The sequence below is a fragment of the Gorilla gorilla genome, chromosome 2 (assembly GCF_029281585.2).
Source record: "Gorilla gorilla gorilla isolate KB3781 chromosome 2, NHGRI_mGorGor1-v2.1_pri, whole genome shotgun sequence".
In the NCBI taxonomy this organism is placed as follows: Eukaryota; Metazoa; Chordata; class Mammalia; order Primates; family Hominidae; genus Gorilla; species Gorilla gorilla.
In genome coordinates, this window is record NC_086017.1 from 48,536,324 (window position 1) to 48,555,028 (window position 18,705).

At 52.7% G+C, this 18,705-nt stretch overlaps 1 protein-coding gene across 6 annotated transcripts in view; it reads right to left on the reverse strand.

Moving 5' to 3' along the window:
* Window positions 1-14,434, reverse strand: part of SCN5A (sodium voltage-gated channel alpha subunit 5) — a 102,493-nt gene extending 88,059 nt beyond the window's left edge. For 5 of the 6 annotated variants that reach the window (XM_019024739.4, XM_063703705.1, XM_055381296.2 and 2 more), the window contains exon 1: window positions 14,266-14,433. The gene's annotated coding sequence lies outside the window, so the exon portion shown is untranslated. Of the gene's footprint in view, window positions 1-14,265 lie in introns of all 6 variants that reach the window. The other variant, XM_019024737.4, reaches the window with a different exon arrangement.
* Between the last annotated feature and the right edge of the window lie 4,271 nt (window positions 14,435-18,705).

Here is an 18,705-nt window from a genome sequence, read left to right on the forward strand (position 1 = left end):
GTTGTGGGGACACATGCACGCCCATGGATCTGCAGAGGCTCACTGGTACGCACTGGCAAGGGTTTGTGTGTGTGTGAGAGAGACAGAGTGTGCGTGTGCGGGTGCAAGCTTACACCTGCACATACGTCTGTTCTAGTAAAGGTGTGTTTTTAATTTGTATTAAATAAAGGATTCATGCAGTTACATGCACATAAGTGTACAGATGGAAGAATTTCCACAAACAGAACACACCTGGTAACCAGCACCCAGACAGAGAGATAAAATGCTCCCAGTCTCTCAGACTTAGGCTGCCCTCCAGTCACTAAATACCCTCCTTTGCCCAGGGAATCACTCTCCTCACTGCTAATGGCATAGATTAGTTTTGCCTGTCTATGTATTAATAGTTCAGGGGCCCTTCTTAACAGACTCCGTGAAGGGGTGGTGGAGAGATTTAGGGGAGAAACCGCATCTCCTTCTCATTAACCTCTAATTCAAATTTAGCATTTCCTTCAATTGTGAATGTAGGCAACAAAGCAGAAATTGTGACCAAAAGAAACTGCAGCTATTTCCCTGTCATGTTACAGTTGCTGCTGGCCTCTCAAATAACATTAATACTCATCACGACTTCAAAATTATAGCACTTAGATTTGCTGCTAGATCTTAATATTTAAAACATGAATAAAGACATATACTACTCTATCAAAAGTTGGTTTCTGTGTTCCGATAGCTGTATTTCAATATAGTTGGTTTCCTTTTTAATCCTATGTGTTTTATTTTGTCTCAAAATATGTGCTTCTGAGACGGGCTTCGCTCAACTGGTAGAGAAAGGTTAAGACCCTGGCTTGGTCCTTGCTCAGGTGCTGACCCTGGGGTCCCCTCCTCTGCACCTCAGCTCCTCATCTCCAAAGAAGGATGAGGCGAGCCTCCAAGTCCTTTCTGGGATTCTATAATGCTCTTACCGTGAGTGGTTTCAGCCACTCCCCTGGCCTCTGGCTCTGACTTACCTGGACTTTGTGTCATTTCTGGGTGTGGATTGGGACCCCAGTCTGCCCCACCCTTGGACCTGAGAAATTCCATTCTGAGTCTTGCAGTGGCCCTGTGGGATGGACAAAGACCAGAGAGGCAGATGTCCTACGTCCAAGCACTTCCATACCCTCTCCAATCTTCTCCATCCAAGGCCTGGTGAAGAAGCCCTAGGTCCTAAGAAGGATCCTATCCCAGCTGGCCTCCAGCAGAGCATCCACTCGCTCAGGGCCCTGGCCTGGGAGGGGTATAGTCTGCCCAGGGGAGCTGCTGAAACCAGATTCCAGATGAAGCTCTCTGCTGCAGCAGCCGGGCAGCCTCATCTTCCAAAGTAAACCTACCAAGAGTGTCCTTTGTCTCTGGGGCCCCCAGGCTGCTCCTGGTGGGCGGGTGGGATCTGTTTTCTCCCTTGTTCTCCCACCACCTGCACCTGGCTCTGGCTCTGCCCTTCCTTTAGCAGCTCAGGGCCCACGCCCTGCTGTGGCCAAGCCTGGCTGAGTCCTGGCTGCAGGGTTTCCGGTGCTGCCAGGGTGAGGAGGGCTCAGGGGTGGTCTGAGGATGCTCTGGGCTCAGGTTCAGCCACACCCCTCAGGCCTAGGATGTCAGGCCTGCAGATTTCAGAACCCATCCCCTGGCTGTGGAAGGTTGTAGGGGAAAATAGGTAAGCAGGGGCCCCTGGTGTTGGTCTCACATAGCCCCAGAGTTTGGGGAGGCTGGACCTGGCTTGATTGTAAGACCACAGTCGCTCATCCCCTAGATGCCAGCACCTCATGATTCTCCACCCCCCCAGGACAGCTGCTCCATCTGCATCAGCTTGGCCATCTGCAGCAGCCCTACCGCAGCTCATCAGGCTGGGACCGCTCCATCCGGCTATGCACTCTTCCGGGGCCAGGCTTCCCTGTCCTTTGGCCTTCACTCTAGAGCCCCACCCCCAACTCCATCCTGCCCCAGGTTCATCAGCTTCTGGAACTGGATGCATCCCTCCCTGCATCCGGAAGGCTCCTGAGAGCTCATGATGGGAGCAGACTGTGAATCTTCCTTTCCAGACTGGCTCCTCCTGACACCCTTTCTTCTGGCACTGGCCACAAGTTCCCAACCCTCACCCAACATCACTGCCCTGGGACAGGCCTCCTTGCCGCTGCTTGGACCATGGCAGTGCCTCCCTCTTTCCTTCTATCCCACACATGCAGCCCCCTGCTCCTAGATTTAGACATTCTCCAAAATTCTGTGTGCCCTGAGTGATGCCAGAGTCACCTCCTGCTCTCCTCCCCACTCTACCTCCTCCAGGACACCTCTTCTGACTGCCCACCCACCCACACTGACTCCTTCCTCTGTGCCCCCTCACCCAGCTCTGGCCCCTTCCTGGCCTCTGCTGGTTACTGACAGGCCCTGTAGTATGTGTATTCACATCAAGGTAGAGATGCTGCACAAGGAGAATATTAACTGTTCACACCAGAAACTAGACACCCCCTGCACTGTTTTCTTAACTGGCTTTCCTGAAGGAGGGTTTTCTGAATGCAAAGGCACATAGCTGGTGCTCAATCAGCAATGGTGACACTGCTATGACAGGACACAATAGCCAGGCAGGTAGAGAGCAGCTGTAGGCACTGTCTGAGGTGGGAAATGGATGTGGGGGGGACTACTTGTCCCGGTTTACATGGGACTTTCCTCATTTTGGCAGTAAAATTTCTGCACCTTGGGATACCCCCCAGTCCTGGACAAATCAGGTCACCCTGGGGAGCCTTCCCTCTTCTTGCAGCCCCTCCCTACTCACTCCCCTCCCTGATCACAAAGGAAGGCACACTTCAACCTCCTGAGTCACGTCTGGCATTTTGGTCTCCTTGGAATCGGAGCCTCTGGAACACAGCATGCAAATAATATTCTTTGCCATGTAAATTTATGCAAAGCATTGTGTGGAAGTGGTTCCCAGGCTTCCTAGAAAATCTCTGTGGGCTTCCTCCACTCTGTGCTCCTCTCTCCTGCCCTGCAGTTGGGGTGACCTCGGGCTGGAGCACCCAGCACCGAGGGTTTGCAGTCTCACCAACCCCAGAACACAGTGCAGCTTTGCCCGGCCACAGGGCACTCGCCTTCTGCCTGCCCCTCAGGGCTAAAGAAGAGGCTCAGGAAGAGGGTGTGGGTGCCCTCAAAACAGGAGCTCACTCCCCATAGGTGGAGGTCAGGACTCCCTGATCACACTCTGATCATACTCCACAAATGAGCACAGGGCCCCTGCTCTCTACCCTGGCTGACAGGACTCCCTCCAAAGACAAGTCTGGGTGCTCCTGGCCTGGCAAGACCAGGGACAGGAGAATGGGACTGGATGTAGCTTGACAAGCTGTAACTTCACCCCAGTCATCCACAGGCCCCCAAATGTGGAGATGACAGCCAGGAACCTCGCTCACTCCAGGCTTCCTTGCTTGGAGTCACCCATCAGAACTTCTAGCCCTGCTTGTAAGGCAACTGCATTTTTTCCTTGAGAACATTTCAACCCATCAACACCTCACAGACTCATTTTATTAATTGAATGATTCAGTGAACATTTAATCAGCACCCATTGTGTACATGGTCCTAAAAATGACTACACAGAATACTTTTCTTCCCAAAGTGATGGATCCCAAATCAACAAGAGATAATGAGGGGATGAGGAAGAGTCATCAGTAAAGAGAGTCTGTGGTGGCTGGCAAGGAAATTCACCCAGATTTGCTGACACTGGCAACGAGGAAATGCCCTGAGCCAGAGAACCAGGCCTTGCATCCACCTCTGCCTCCCACTCTGGCCTCCCACCTCACCCTCTTGAAGATTTCCTGTTCCTAGGGATAAGGAAGTGGTTAGGGCTGTGCTTGGAAGCCAGCTCACCTGAGTGAATCTGGGCCCTGGCCACGCATTTGTCTTGTGTCTTTGGGCAGATTAATTGATTGATGTTTCTCTACCTCAGTTTTCCCATTCGTAAAATGGGGTTAATAATAATATCTATTTCACAGGGCTGCTGTGAAACATAAATGTATTGATATTTGCACATGCTTGACACACAGAAAGTGCCAAATGAATTTAGTTGGTATTGTGGTTATTGTTGTTATTATTATTCTTATGAGAGATCAAGCTCAGAAGGCCTCCTTGTTGCCCACACCAGCCCTCCCTGCCTGGGCTGGCTCTTTCCCTCCTCTCTGTATTCCTGGCACACTTGAATTCCCATCCTTACTTCAGCACAGGATGGAGTAGTTTACTTGCACACCTGCCTCCCTCCTGGATTTTTGTCCTGGTCTCCCAAAGCAGGGACTGGTGAATGAAGGAATGAAAGAATGAGGGAGTGTGAGATTAACCTTCCTATTGCCTGGATAGACACTCACACTGTGACTTAGTCCCTTTTCTAGACCTCAGTTTTTCCAACCCCAGGCACTGGACTAAGGACCACCCCAGCAGCATCACATGCTCATTCTGTGCCCTGCACTGCACTTAGTGCAGTTCGTGGATCACCTTACTTCATCCTTGCAACAATCCTAGGAAGACGGGGGTTATTAGCCTCGCTTTACAGATGGGAAATCTGACTGTAGGAGAGATGAAGTGAGCCCCAGTCTGTCTGAAGCCAGGCCTGTGAGCCTACCCATTGCACCACATTGCCTCCTACCTCTGCGTGCAGAGAGTGGGATAAAGGCTCATGGCTTGCCTATGGCCCATCTGCCTGGACTGTGTCTGTGACCCCCACTTCAAGGCTAAGAGTCAGCCCTGTCAGCCTCATCTGAGCCTGGTTCTCCCTCTATGCAGCCCAGATGCTCCCAGGGAGACCTAGCCGATTTCTGCCCATGCCCGAAGAGTCAGCAGTTTTCCTGGCAGAAGCGATTCCCCAGCAGTTTTTCTCTCCAGCTCAAGCACTGTCCAACAACAGGGTGGCCACTCATTCACTGCATGTGGCGACCAAGTGCTTGGAATGCGGCTACCGTGGACTGAGTTGTGCTATTGTAAAGTCACATCCATTTTGTAGGCTTAGTACAATAAGGAATGTTGACTATTTCGTTAATAACTTTTAATATTGATTACAAGTTAAACAGATAATATTTGATAGTAGTATACTGGATTAAATAAAATGTGTTCAAGTTAATTTCACGTTTTTTTTAGTTTAAAAAATGTGGCTGTTAGAAAATTTAAAATTGCATATGTGGCTTGCATTTGTGACTCATATTATATTTCTGTTGGATGGCACTGACATCAAGTTCCAGCCACCAGGCCCTAAGCCCTTAAAAAATTCTACCTGAGGCCGGGCACAGTGGCTCATGCCTGTAATCCCAGCACTTTGGGAGGCCAGGGCAGGTGGATCACCTGAGGTCAGGAGTTCGAGACCAGCCTGGCCAACATGGTGAAACCCCGTCTCTACTAAAAATACAAAAAGTTAGCCGGGCGTGGTGGCAGGCACCTGTAATCCCAGCTACCAGGAGGCTGAGGCAGGAGAATTGCTTGAACTCGGGAGGCGGAGGTTGCAGTGAGCGGAGATTGCACCACTGCACTGCACTCCAGCTTGGGCGACAGAGCGACACTCTGTCTTGGGCAGGGGTGGGCGGGGGGAAGACTTCTACCTGCTTTGGGGGTGGGGCTGGGGGCGGGGGCCTCAGGGAAGGATTGAAAGAGCATTGTCCCCCGCAGACCAGAAAGTGGCCATCCTGGTTTCTGGCAGTGGCTGTGGGTGGTTGTGGAGGCTCAAGCCACAGGTTGGGATGGTGGGGGATGTAAGTGGGAGGGATCGACAGTAAGTTTCAGACCATCCCTCCCACCCAGGCAATTGTCTGCACAGTCTCGGCTCTCCCGGGCTAACAGCTTGGACAAAGGCTCAGTGGGGGTGCCAGCTGGTGTTGGTGGCCTGTGCTTTCAGGTCCTTGCTCCCAGATCAAAGGCACATTGGTCCGTCCTTGCACGGGGCCTCAGCTAACCAGCTCCCCACAGGCTCCGCTCCTTTGAGGCTGCATAGGCATTAACCCTGTCCAGTCTGGAGCCCAGTTCTGGGGGAGATGGGAGAGTCTGAGGAGCCTGTCATTCTCTACTCTTAATCTCCGCCTCCAGCGATCTTGCTAAGTCCTGAAGAATCATCCCCATCCCTCCTGGAGGTGGAGGAGAACACACCCACCCTGAAGCCAGGGAATGCCCTCATTTACATACATTTGCATCTCATTTATTCCAACACCCAGGCTGAAGCCGAGGCTAATTCAGCTGACAGGAAAACCCCACCCGCTTTAGCTCTGCTGCTCTGCTGAAGTGATTCCCCTGGCAGGGATGAAATGAAATGGGGGTCCCTGAGACCGGGTCCCCCTCCAGAGGTGGGAGCTGAGGAAGAGTGGGCTCTTCGGCCTGAGCCCTGAATTTCGCCCACCTCCCAAGGACAAACTGGCCTGGGGTAGCCACTCTTCCCTGAAAGGTGGGTGGCCCTGCTTTTTTCTTCATAGCCCTTCCCCACAGTAAGGATGGGGGCCGGGGACTTGGCAGCAGCTTATTCAACCCATCGACTGTTCATCAGTGTCTGGGTGCCAGGCCAGGGGAACTGCAAAAGGCCCAGGTCGTTCAGGTACCCCCTCCAAAGTGTATAGGGCACCCCCCTCCCCCAGGCCCCAGTCTTCTTTGTCAGCCCCTTTACACATGCCCAGGTCCATCCACAGGGGATCTAGAATATGCTGAGTGGCACTTCGCTGTCAGCCAAGGCAGCACTGCCCCTGGCCCTAGGTCTCCAGGGCGGGGACCTGGATGGTCTAATACCCTGAAACCACAGAGACCCAGAGTTGGAGTGCCAGCTTAGTCACCCAGGGGCATTCCACCCCGGACCCCAGACCATCTCTGTGTAAACACACATGGTACACATAATCAGGCCAGAAAGGTGCCCACATGTGGCCCAGGAAACACCGTCATGGCACACAGGTGCCCGAGACAGCAATCAGCGTTCTAAGTCTCTTTCTAGCTCAATTCCTTCCAACTCATTTTTCTCAATACTTGAGCTGAAAAAAAGCTTCACAGAGGAACTGTGCACTGATGCCATGGCAACTGAGGCATTTATGGGGCACCTACTGTGTGCACCAAGAGAGATGGAAACCTCGGAGGCCCACCTCTAGGGTCTCTTAGTGTCCAGAGGGAAATAAGCCAATCAACCAATACACTAAATTTATGCCACAAAAGTGTCCATGATGTATTATAGCCAAATGTGCAACCCTTTTTTCTTAATATTCTTTCATACTGAGGTATTCTTTAAACACAAGAAAATGCTTTAAGTATACAGTTGGATGAGTTTTGACAAATGCATACACCTGTGTAAGTGCCGCTCCAATAAGACAGTAAACATCCCCTCACCCCAGAAAGTCCCACTATTCCTTTCAGTCAACTGCTCTGATTTCTATCACCTAGGTTGGTTTTGCCTGTTCTGGAACTTCATGCATATGGAATTCTACCTTATGGGCTCTTCTGTGTCAGGCTGTTTTTACTCAACACGATGTTTGAGTTTTTACCTTTTATTTGTTGGCGAGTGTGATCTAAGCTCCCTGTGTAATGCACTGTGAATACAAGTCACCCATCTGGGGACATGTCCTTAATTTGATCATAAAAGGCGAGGACTGGAAGGGACCTGAAGTCCAGCTATCTCTGGGGACCATAGGCCCCAAGGGATCCTTAGGGAGTTGTTTTCTCTCCTTCCCTCGGACTTCCTGAAACAGAAGCTCAGCAATTAGACATCTAATAGGCACCTAGGCTCAGCAAGCAAGTGGGGGCTTTCCTTGGGTTTCCAGTTTTGCTGGCAACTAGCTGTCGCTTTATTTAACGGGCAGTCTGTGCTGCATCTGACCCAGCACAGTGGTGAGGCTGTCGCTGCAAATGGCCGGCTGAGCTCCCGTGTCTTCTTCTGACCACGTCTATGAGCAGAACATGAGGAACAGAGGCTGGGGTGGGTGGTCTCTGGCCCTCAGCCTCTTGGTACCCCACACCAGCTGGTGTCCCTTGAGTGGAGCCCTGGGCTCAGTACAGAATGAACGCGGGGCTGGGGTTCTTCCTAGGAGCATGCCCAGAGGCAGCAGAGCTGCGCAGCCAAGGGCGGGCACCTTGGCTCTGAGGGGCTTGTCTGGGCCACTTTCCTGCACTTGGCCCAGGTCGATGAGGCTGGGGCTTTGATGGCCAGACAGGGTGCACTGATTGGGCTTGGCTGGTCCCACCCATGGTCTGATTTTTCCCCCATCTTAGATCATTTGGGGTACCTCCCAGCCTAGCCTGAGTGTAGGGGGATGGCTAATGTAGCTTGAGTACCCTGAGAACTGATTTGGTGCCTGAAGCCAGATTACCTCTCTCTGCTCTGCCATCTCTTTGAAAGCGGCCTCTTGCCTCGCACAGGCCTTCGAGGAATCAATACCTACCAGAACGGCATTTACCATTCTCCTGGTGCCAGGAGAAGCCTCTCTCCTGTTCAAAATCCATTCCCAGAAACCACGGGGGCTCCCTGGGCGAGGGTAAGGGTGAAGTCCTGTCTGAGCTCTGCCCACTTCCCCGTGTTACCTTGAGCCTATGGGGCAGCCAGCACCAGCCTCGGCCACCCAGGTCTGTTAGGAGGCCAGGGAAAGCCCTTGGTGATGATGACAGGGGTTTCTGAGTGCACAAGAGACCCTCCTGGGGGCACACAGATGCTGTGAGAGCAGCTCCATCCCTCCACTCTGCTAACACCTCTGTGGGGACATGACTTTCCATTGCCTCCCTAGGAGATTTAAACAGAAGAAGAAACTGAAGAGGAGAGAAAGAACTGAAGCCTCAGTGCATAGACATTCTCTCCCGACAACAGGCCCAGTCACACAATCTGGGCATTCACCCCTCCGAATTCTGTGCATCCTCTGTGGAGAGGTACCAGTCCCACCTGTTCCAGGCAGTCTCCCCTGGCTGCTCTGGGCCACACTGACCTCCCACCAGGGAAGCTCAGCCCCTAAGTTCAACCTTGCATTCTTCCTGTCCTGGGCGGATCTCTCCCTGGCCCTCTGAGGCGAACCTAGGAGGTCTTAAGAATTTTCACTGTCCTTTTCTGCCCCTCCAGAATAGTAAACAGAGTGAGGAATGGACAAGAGAGGTTGAGAAACTGTTCTATCAGACTCTGGCTTCGCAAATCACAACTAAATTTTATGTTGGACTTGGGGCATACCAGGTACCCCTTGGGGAAATGAAGTTGCAGGGGGAGGCTGTGGGTACCAAGCTCCCCAGCCCATGGCTGTGGCTCTTCAGGGAAGACAAATGACGGCAGGCGGGGTGGAGAAGGTAAGATAAGTGTTAAAGAATTGATGTCAGATGGCCTCAGTGTTGTGCCAGGGGTGGTGCCTACCTCCACAAAGCCTGGTCCTGGGACTTTCCCCACAGTGGGGGTCCCAGGCTCTGAGAATTGACTTGGGGTCTCTATAAATAGCGTCATTCCATATTGATCATCTTAAAAAGACACAGTATGTTCTAGGCCCATGGAGAGGAGAGTTGTGTCTAAAAATAGTCTCATCCCCAGGAACCGCTGCCAGCCTGAGGCGAGTGGTGTAAGCTGTGCATAGCCGAATGGGCAGTCTGAAGGGGTGGGTCAGAAACAGAGGCACAGAACCTCTCCATCCCTACCCTATTCCCTCTGCTCCAACCCACAGAGTCCACCCCTGCCTCAGGGCCTTTGCACTTGCAGTTCCCTCTGTAACGTTCTTTCCCTAGACCTCCTCGGGCTTGGTTCTTTCATGTTATTCAGGTCTCAGTTCAGTCTCCTCCTTCAAGGGGCTTTCCCTGCCCAGCCAGTCTAGAGTCACCCCCACGTCTCTCCATCACATTGTCCTGTTGTATTTCCTTCATAGCACAAATTATCTTCTGTATGGATTGGTTTAATGATATCTCCCTACTTGTATGTAAACTTCATAAGAACAATTGTTATAGCTTGTACACCGTCTAGAACCTTCCATGGCCCAAAGGCATGAACTCTGCCTCAGACCCCTGCATCAGGGCAGCCTGGGCTGGCAGCAGGCTGTGGGGCTCTCCCGTCCCAGGCTTCCCCTGCAGCCCTGGCCAGCCCTGTCATGGGTCTGCTCCCCACAGGGCCCAGCCTCTGTCCACAGGCTACTCACTGGCCCTGCTTTTTCCTCTCTCTGCCTTCTTCATGTATTTAGCCACAGGGCTTTTACTCCAGCTCCCTTCTCCCAATCCTATCACCCTGGATACCTGCCCTAGACAACTTAATCTTGTCCCTAAATACGGCTTTCTGCAACACCCTTCTCTCTGCAGAGCAGGGCTCCCTTCCCTTTCTGCCTGCCACCCCCAGCAGGAATCACATTTCCTGCCATCAAAATCTCCCTCCCAGAGATTCACAGAAAGAGTTATTCCCTCTACCCAGGCCTTCCCGACTGCCCCCTGAACAAACAGTAACCACTACACACTTCACTGGTACGATCTTAACTCACAGACCTGCAGCCCTCACTGAGGGAAAGGCCTTCCCCCAGGCTCCTGCACGGCGATGTGCTGCACGGACACGCATGCCCACAGTGTCCACTCCAGGCTCTCCCGACAGCCCTCCCTGACCCCACCCCTCGCCAGCTCCCTTCTATCTCTCTCCTCCCTCTTCAACCATCAAACTCTTTGAAAGAGCTGTCTACACATGCTGTCTCCACGTCCTCACCTCCAGCTCGCTTCTCAACCCACTCCAAACTGGCTTCCATTCCCACCAAGTCACTCATTCATTCATTCAACAAGAACCTGTCTGTACTGGGCCCTACATTCTGCGGGCGCTGAGTGGAGTTTCTCCTACCAAGGTCACCAGCACCCTCACCATGGCTCGATCTAATGGACACTTCTTTTTAAATTATTCATTCTTTTTCTATCTATCCATGAACTTCTGAGAATGCACCTTAAGTCTCTCAGCAGAAAGAAACAGGGCACTTTCCCTCCCCCCGAGCAGGGCACTCTCCTTGCCTTCTGCAGCGCCTCCTACTCCTGGCTTTCCTCCTACCTCTCTGGCTGCTCCTTCTCAGCCTTCTCGGCAGACTTCTCCTGCTTTGATGGTTGGAGTGTTTCTGGGCTCCTGACTCAACCCCCTTCCTTCTTACCCTCTACACCACGTTAGAATCACCTGGGTGCTTCCAAAACTCCTGATGCCCAGGCCTCATCCCAGGGTCAAATGAATTAGCATGTCTAGGGCTGGAGCCTGAGCATGGGTATTTTTACTTAAAGCTTTCCAAGTGATGCTAATGTCACCAGGAGTGAGAACCCCAGGTCTGCACTCTCGCTGGGCAATCTAACTCAGTGCCACATCTCCAATGACCAACCTCTGCTGAGGGCTCTAAGTTTCCATTTCCAGCCCAGATCTCCATCCTGAACATACTTCCTACCTGGACCCTTCCCTCCAACTACCTTCTGGATGTCAGCATCTGTCCCTGGAAGTACAACAGGTTCAAATCAGAACCATGAAACATCTGTCACTTTTCCTTTGCTCTTCATCAAGCTTGCCAACCCAAATTTAACTTGCCCATTCTTCTTCTCATGGTGTGCCAGGGGGCAGCACACCTCACTTAGTGAGACATTGGAGGTGGGGAATGGGAGAGCAGCATGTCACTTGACAGAGAAGGAAGATGGGACACCATAAGTTCTATTACCTGTGGTAAGCTGCCAGTCGCCTCTCCTTCAATGGAAAGACTTTGGATGGCACCCATGGTCTGAGCTGGGGAGGAGGTATAGTACACAGCAGATATTGACACTTGGGCTCAAACCCAAGTTCTGCTACTTAGAAAATGTGACGGTGTGCAACTATTTAACCTTTCTGGACCACCAGTTTCACCATCTGCAAAATGGCCATTATGATGGTCCCTACCTCTAGGGTTGATGCAAGGATTCAGTGAGATTAACCGTATAAAGCGCTTAGTGCCATGCCTGGCCTGCAGAAAGCACTCAGTGAATGTTAGCTATTTTTAGTAACATTACTGAGGATAAATTCCCAATTCCTGAGCAGAGCTCACAAGGGCCCCCGTGACTGTGACCTTGGCTTTAACTCCGCTCTTCTCTTCCTCACACCATGGGGCCCAACGAATCACTCAACTAATAATTGTGCTGTTTCACTTTTCTGTGCTTTTGTACATACTGGTCCTGACAGCTAGACTGCACTGTCCTTGCCTGGAAAACTCCTATTCACCCTTCAAAACCCAGTGTGGAAGGTTATTTTTGTTAGAATAAGATTCTTGACTATTCCGGCCAAAGGTAACCACCTCTCCTGTGAATGGGCTCTGGGGACACACTTCTACCACTGCACACCCTTCCAGTAACCTTCCCAAGAGTAAGCATAAGCCAGCCTCCTCTGAACAGAACACAAACTGCAATTTGCCACTGTTCCTGGCTGCCCTCAGGACTTCCTTCTCTTTGGATTGCCTGGGCACCAGCCTCCGCTGTTCTCCCATCCCCAGCTGTCTCTGGTGCTTCCCACTAGTCCTCCAAGCCCAATCTTCATGCTGAGTGAGTCAATCCTAGAATTTTTCCAGAGGAGCTTTGATCAACACACAGAGAGGGAGCCGAGCACCTTGGAGCACAGCAGCTGCCCTTGCCACATTGGGCTGAATGCTGGCTCTTGGCACCCCAGGGCCAGTTCCCCTTCTGCTCAGATCCTCCTGGCTCAGTTCTAGGCTTATTTGCCCCACAGAAAGTAGATCTCAAGGTGTCTTCACACTGAGTAGTGCCCCCAATCCACTGATTCTCTAGATGACATTGAATAAGTCCTTGAGCTCCTCTGGGCCTCAGTTTCTCCACTTGTACAATATGGTAGTGATGACATGATTAAAAGCTTAATGAGGCTCTTTTCAGCACAGAGCTGGACACTGTAACATAGAAGCTGTGTTCCACACCCTGGCTGTCACCTGACCTCACCCTCTCCATGCTCCTGCAACAGCAGCCTGACCACCCTCATTCCACCTCGCACTCATTACCACCGATTCATATGCACCTGCCCAATTCTAACTGAGTGGAGATGAGGTCAAAGAGATGGAGTTGAGGGCAGCGGCAACGGCCTGGGCCCCCCGTAGCTGGGGCCTCTGCTGCTCAGGGTCCCACTAGATCCTGAAGGATGGTGGGAACCTGGGGGAGGGCTTGGGATGCCATGGCATGGTGGGGGTCACGTGGTTTGCCTGTCTGGATGATACTGCCTAGGCTCACTGGGAGACACACCTGGGGTCTCAGCAGGAGGCGAGCAGATGCCTGGGAATGGAACATAGGCCCAGGACCTTAAGAGGAGATAGATCCCATGGCCCGGGGCTGGGCTGAAGGCACTGAGGAGCACAAGAGTGAGTCCTGCACTATCTTAGCCATGGCGTCCTGATCTGGCTGTGCGCTGCTCTCCAACAGGTGTTTGCAAGGCAGGCCTACAGCCAGGGACTTGTCCCCAACATCATTTCCCCCCATCCTCATCACCACCACTAACAGTCCCCACACCTCTGGCCCCCACCAGCCCTTGGCCTCTCGGACAAAGCTTGGCACCTCCACTTTCTTCCAGAGCGCCACCAAAGACGATCAAATAACACAGAGGTCGAGAGCCACCTCCCATCAGGGTGCGTGGATCTGTCCGGCTCAGAGAAAGGAGGGCAGAGAACTCTCTCCAATCTCACCGCAAAGAGATCTCCACCCCTTCGAGAAGCACAGAGATCAGACAGAGGAGATGCGGCCCCTTTAGGGCGTCAAAGGGCACCGAGATCTCTACATGGTCTAAACGCGCAGAGATCTCGTCCCACAGAGAGGACAGCCCCAGCAGACGGTTCCCCCTGGGCCCAGAGAAAGGGGGTGCGTGGCTTCCTCCCCCATATCCAGCCCTGCTCGGTCGGCCCCCGCAAACCCCGCTCTCTGGAACCACATTCATGGCGCGCCTAGTCGCCGCTCTGACCTTGGGGTCTCCGGCCTCCGGTATCCGGGTCCCAATCCCAGACCCTCCCCGAGCCTGCGCTAGGGATGGCCGGGGAAGCTGGGGCCGCAGCTCCCCCTCCCCCGGCCCTCGACAGCGCACCGGGAAACCCGGAAGGAAAGGGAAGGGAAGGGGGGCGCACGGTGATTAGAGACGTCTCCCCCGGGGATACCCTCCAGCCGGGCGGATCTGCGCCCCTTCTCCCCCTCCGGCTCTCTGGGGCACTGATCGGGGAGGGAGCGGCTGGGCGGACCCGGGGCAGGGGAGGAGCACGCAGGGGCTGGAGGCTTCGGCCCTCGGGGAGGAAAGTTGGGCGGCGGCAGGCGGAGGGGGCTCCGGCCGGGCCAGGGCTGCCAGGCGCGGGGGAGCTCGCTCACCTGCTGGTCCCCCGGCCCGGCCCCGGTGTGGGCGGCTGCTGCTTGGCGCGGACTCGGCTCGGCGCGGGGCTCGGGGCACTGGGCGCAGGCTCAGCGGCCCCGGGGGAGCGATCCCTGCATCCTACGGGCGCCGCCGCCGTCTCGGCTCCGCTCTGTTCGGGCTCCCGGGCTGGGCAGGCGGCGCGGGCTCGGGCTGGGGGCGGGGTCGGGGGCGGGGTCGGGGCGGGCCCCGCCTGGGCTCGGCTTGGGGCTTGGGGCCCCGGGCTGGCTCCGCCCCAGAGCGACGCGCCCAGGGCTCCGCACGTGGCGCTCCGCCCGCTCGGAGGGGGGACACACCGGCGCCCGCCGGGGCGCACACTCCCACACTGACCCGGGGGCTCACAGCCACAGACAGCCGCCCACGCGGCCTCGGACAGACAGACACAGGCGGGGGTACACACAAGGCGACCCGGGGACGCTTCACCACAGATGGCCACCCACGCGGACGCGGACAGGCACACATTAACAAACACTGGCATACACACCAGCCCCCGCCGGAGTATACACACACACACACACACGCAACCTTGCTGACTTGGGAAGGCTACCAGACAGACACCCACCCACCCACGTGGACACGGGCATACACTGACACTCATGCCGAGACAGACACACGCTGCCATAGGCATACCTGCACTGACACAGACACACACATGCACCCTGAGACAGATACACACCCCCACACACCCACACAGACACAGACAGACACATCATTGACACACACTGACACTGAGGAAGACACTCTGACAAACTTAGACACCCACATGACTTAGACACACATCCACTGACACACTGACACAGAGACACACACACTCACTCGAACCACACTTTCCTGGAGACACACTTAGTGATGCCACAGAAATCTGCACAATGGTACACATCTACCTGAACACACTGACGCACATGCTGACAGAACCAAACACACACCCAGACCCAGAAGCAAGCAGGCAACCAACACAGAGACACCCACACGCGCGCGCGCACACACACACACACATATACATATATATACATGTATATACCTCTTTATATACTTCCACCCTCTTGAGCCACGTACAACCTTCACCTTGACACATGCAGAGCCTGGGGTCACATACCTACACACCCACTGTTTCTCACTCAGAGACATGGTCACAGGCACACACACATGGAGACATACGCTGACAAACAGTTGCTCCCATGCCCATGCCCAGGGCCTATGGGGACACACTTCTTGTTTAAACAAAACAGGCCATCAGGGCGACCAGCTTAGGTCCCCTTCCATACTGTGGAAGCTTTGTTCTTTCCCTCTTCACAATAAATCTTGCTGCTTCTAAAAACAAAAACAAAAACAAAACAAAAAACAACAACAAAAAACAGGCCATCAGCTTTTGCTCACGAAAAAGGTACAGTCATTGGAAGGGATGTTACACTTTTCTGCCACATTTTCAGGGCTCCCAAAAGCAAGAACCGCTCTTAGAGAGCCAAATGGGTGCCAGGGTCTCAGAGGGCACAGAGGTGCTGGGTTTGGGAGCCCAGAGGCTGGGACCTGCTCCTCCATGATGGGGATCTTGGAGAGGTGGGAGGGCAAAGAGGGGGGTGGGGGACAGCGTCCGTTTGCGACCTGGGTGTGGGGCTTCGTTGGACGCGTTAGGTACATACGGAGGGGCTGCTCTGCTTGCAGGAGAGGATCAGTAGGAAAGTCAGTCCACAGGAAAGTTCAGGACATGGGCCTCTCCGGCCCCGAGTTGAGTGGGGTGTCTGGGGTACAGACGGATGGACCACAGGTCGGCTGCCAGCCTTTAGCGCCTGACGAGCCTCAGGTTGGCTAGCAGCTCCCACTATCGGCCAGAAGGGGAAGTGCAGGCAGTGTCAACGTTTCAGCCCACGTGCGGTACCGCCTTCCCAGAGTCACACCTAGCAGGCAGGAGAGTACAGTAGCAGGAAGGTCCTACCTCCCCTAAGAACTTCCATCACGGGCTTCTCGGCCTCAGAATGAAGCTTCTACTTGCAAACTGACATTGGGTCAAGCAGGAGACAAGGCTAGGATAGAAGCTGCTGGGAGTAGGGGTGGATACCTGCCTCCCTTCCATCCATATGTAGCAGAAGTGGGGTTTTCACTCTCCTGTTTAGTATTGGGCAACTGGATGTTGCCAGCAGGAGAGGTGGGCTGAGCCTGGTAAGTCTACATGCACCCTGAATTTAAACAAGGGGAGAGAAGTCCAGGGGATGGGGAACCAGAGCTCTGAACCTGTAGAAGTTTATCCATAAAAGCACACCTTGTGGTCCTAGAGAGGCCTCAGAGTGCAGAGACAGGCAACAGGTGTCTGGAGACAGGCACTTCCTACAAAGAGCCCTTGCCAAGATCTTGGCTACTCCCTTCTCTTTGCCAGACCCTATTTAAATTTTTTGTTTTGTTTTGTTTTGTTTGAGACGGAGTCTTGCATTGCCTCCAGGGCTGAAGTGCAGTGGTGTGATCTCAGCTCACTGCAACCTCCGCCTCCCCATTTCAAGCAATCCTCCTGCCTCAGCCTCCTGAGTCTCTGGGATTGCAGGCGCTCGTCACCATGCCCAGCTAATTTTTTGTATTTTTAGTAGAGACGGGGTTTCACCATGTTGGCCAGGCTGGTCTCGAACTCCTGACCTCGTGATTTACCCACCTCGGCCTCCCAAAGTGCTGGGATTACAGGCATGAGCCACCACGTCTGGCCAACCCTATTTAATTAAAGCAATAAGAGGAACATGTTGTCTGACAGCTGACAAACTGTCAGAGACAAATGTTTTTAAAAACTAGTATATCCTTTATTCGCCCCTCAGTTTCGCCCAGGGTTTGCCTTTACTTTGCCTCAGGTTCAAAGCTGGGTTAACCATATCATTACTCCTCTCTTGTGTTTTTGTTTTATTTCTTCCCCCATCATCACTCCACTGCCATCTCCTTCTCCACACAGGCACCCCTCTAAGAGCTAAAGTAGGTCTTTATGTGCACATCCTTGTAAAACAGGTAGTATTGTTGTTTGTGCATATGCGTTTTCTCTTCTAACAGCCCAAAGCTTTTCTTTTTATGTTTTACTTCCATTGAACCTACATAATGGAAAAGTGCACAAATCCTAAGTGTTCACTTGAAAGGGTTTTCTGTTGAACACATCCATGTGAGCAGCACAACACGGAAACCAAACGTTATCAGTACCACAGAAGACCTCTTTGTGCCCCTTTCTGTCACCACCGCTACACCCACCCAGAGTTAACTACTACAGTCACATCGAATTCCCCTTGCTAGTTTTGCCTGGTTTTGATATTTATTTAAAGTGGAATTGTATAATAGGAGCTCTTTTGTGTCTGGCTTCTTTTGATCAGCTTTACGCTCATGAGAGTCACATGTTGCTGCTTGTTGTTGTAGTTCATTCATTCTTGTTGCTGTATGGCATCCTATTGTATGCATATACCAGACTTTACCCATTCTACTGCTGATGGGTGTTTGGGTAGTTTCTAGTTTGGGGTTCATGAGTAGCACACCTATGAACATTCTAGTACATAAATTTTGATGAACATATGTACCCATTTCTGCCAGGTACATATCTGGGAGTGGAATTGCTGAGTCATAGGATAATGTGTGTTCGCTTTTAGCAGATGTTGCCAGACAGTTTTCCACAGTGGTTCCACCAGTATTCACTCCACCAGCAGTGAATCCATGCATCCTTTAACACTTAATACTTTTGTCATTTTCATTTTATCTCCTTCAGTGGGTGTGCAGAGGTTTCATATTCTGGTTTTAATTGGCATTTCCCTGATGACTAATGAAATTGAGCACATTTTTTATGATTAATGGCTGTTGGTGTGTATGTGCTTTTCATTTATATAAATGGGTATTGTTCTAGATTTCCTTCTTTTCCTTATGTTTCTCCCTCAACACCCTGCTTTTGAGCTGTATCTGTGTTGTGGTGTAGGCAGCTGGCTCTTTGCTTCTGATAGCTGCAGAATGTTCTGTGTTCTGCATCCACAGCACTTTATTAATCCATTCCCCTTGAGGTGAGAGATTGAAGAAGGTAAGTGGATGGAAGAGTAGTAACTGTCTTGTGTTTCTGTTTTCTTCACTGTGCTAATTCCAGGGGTTGAGGTGGACAAAGAAGCAAGTGGGGTCTCAGATCCATAAACAGTCAGGACCAGGAGGCGTCTGAGATGGTGGAGGTGCAGGTTGGGGCTGAGAACAGGAGGCCTGGGGGAAAGGCCACACAAAAGCCAGCAGACCCAGAAACCCCTTGCCCAGCCCTCCCCAGCAGAGGCTGGTCCTGCCTCATGCAGATGGCTATCTCTGAGCTCTAGATGGAGGGCATCTGGCACAGTGGAGGCAGGCTTGAGGAGCCTTACTGAAAGTAAGAGGGTCTAGTGAGAACCCTGGTTTCCTCCTTCTGCTGGGCGCTGGAA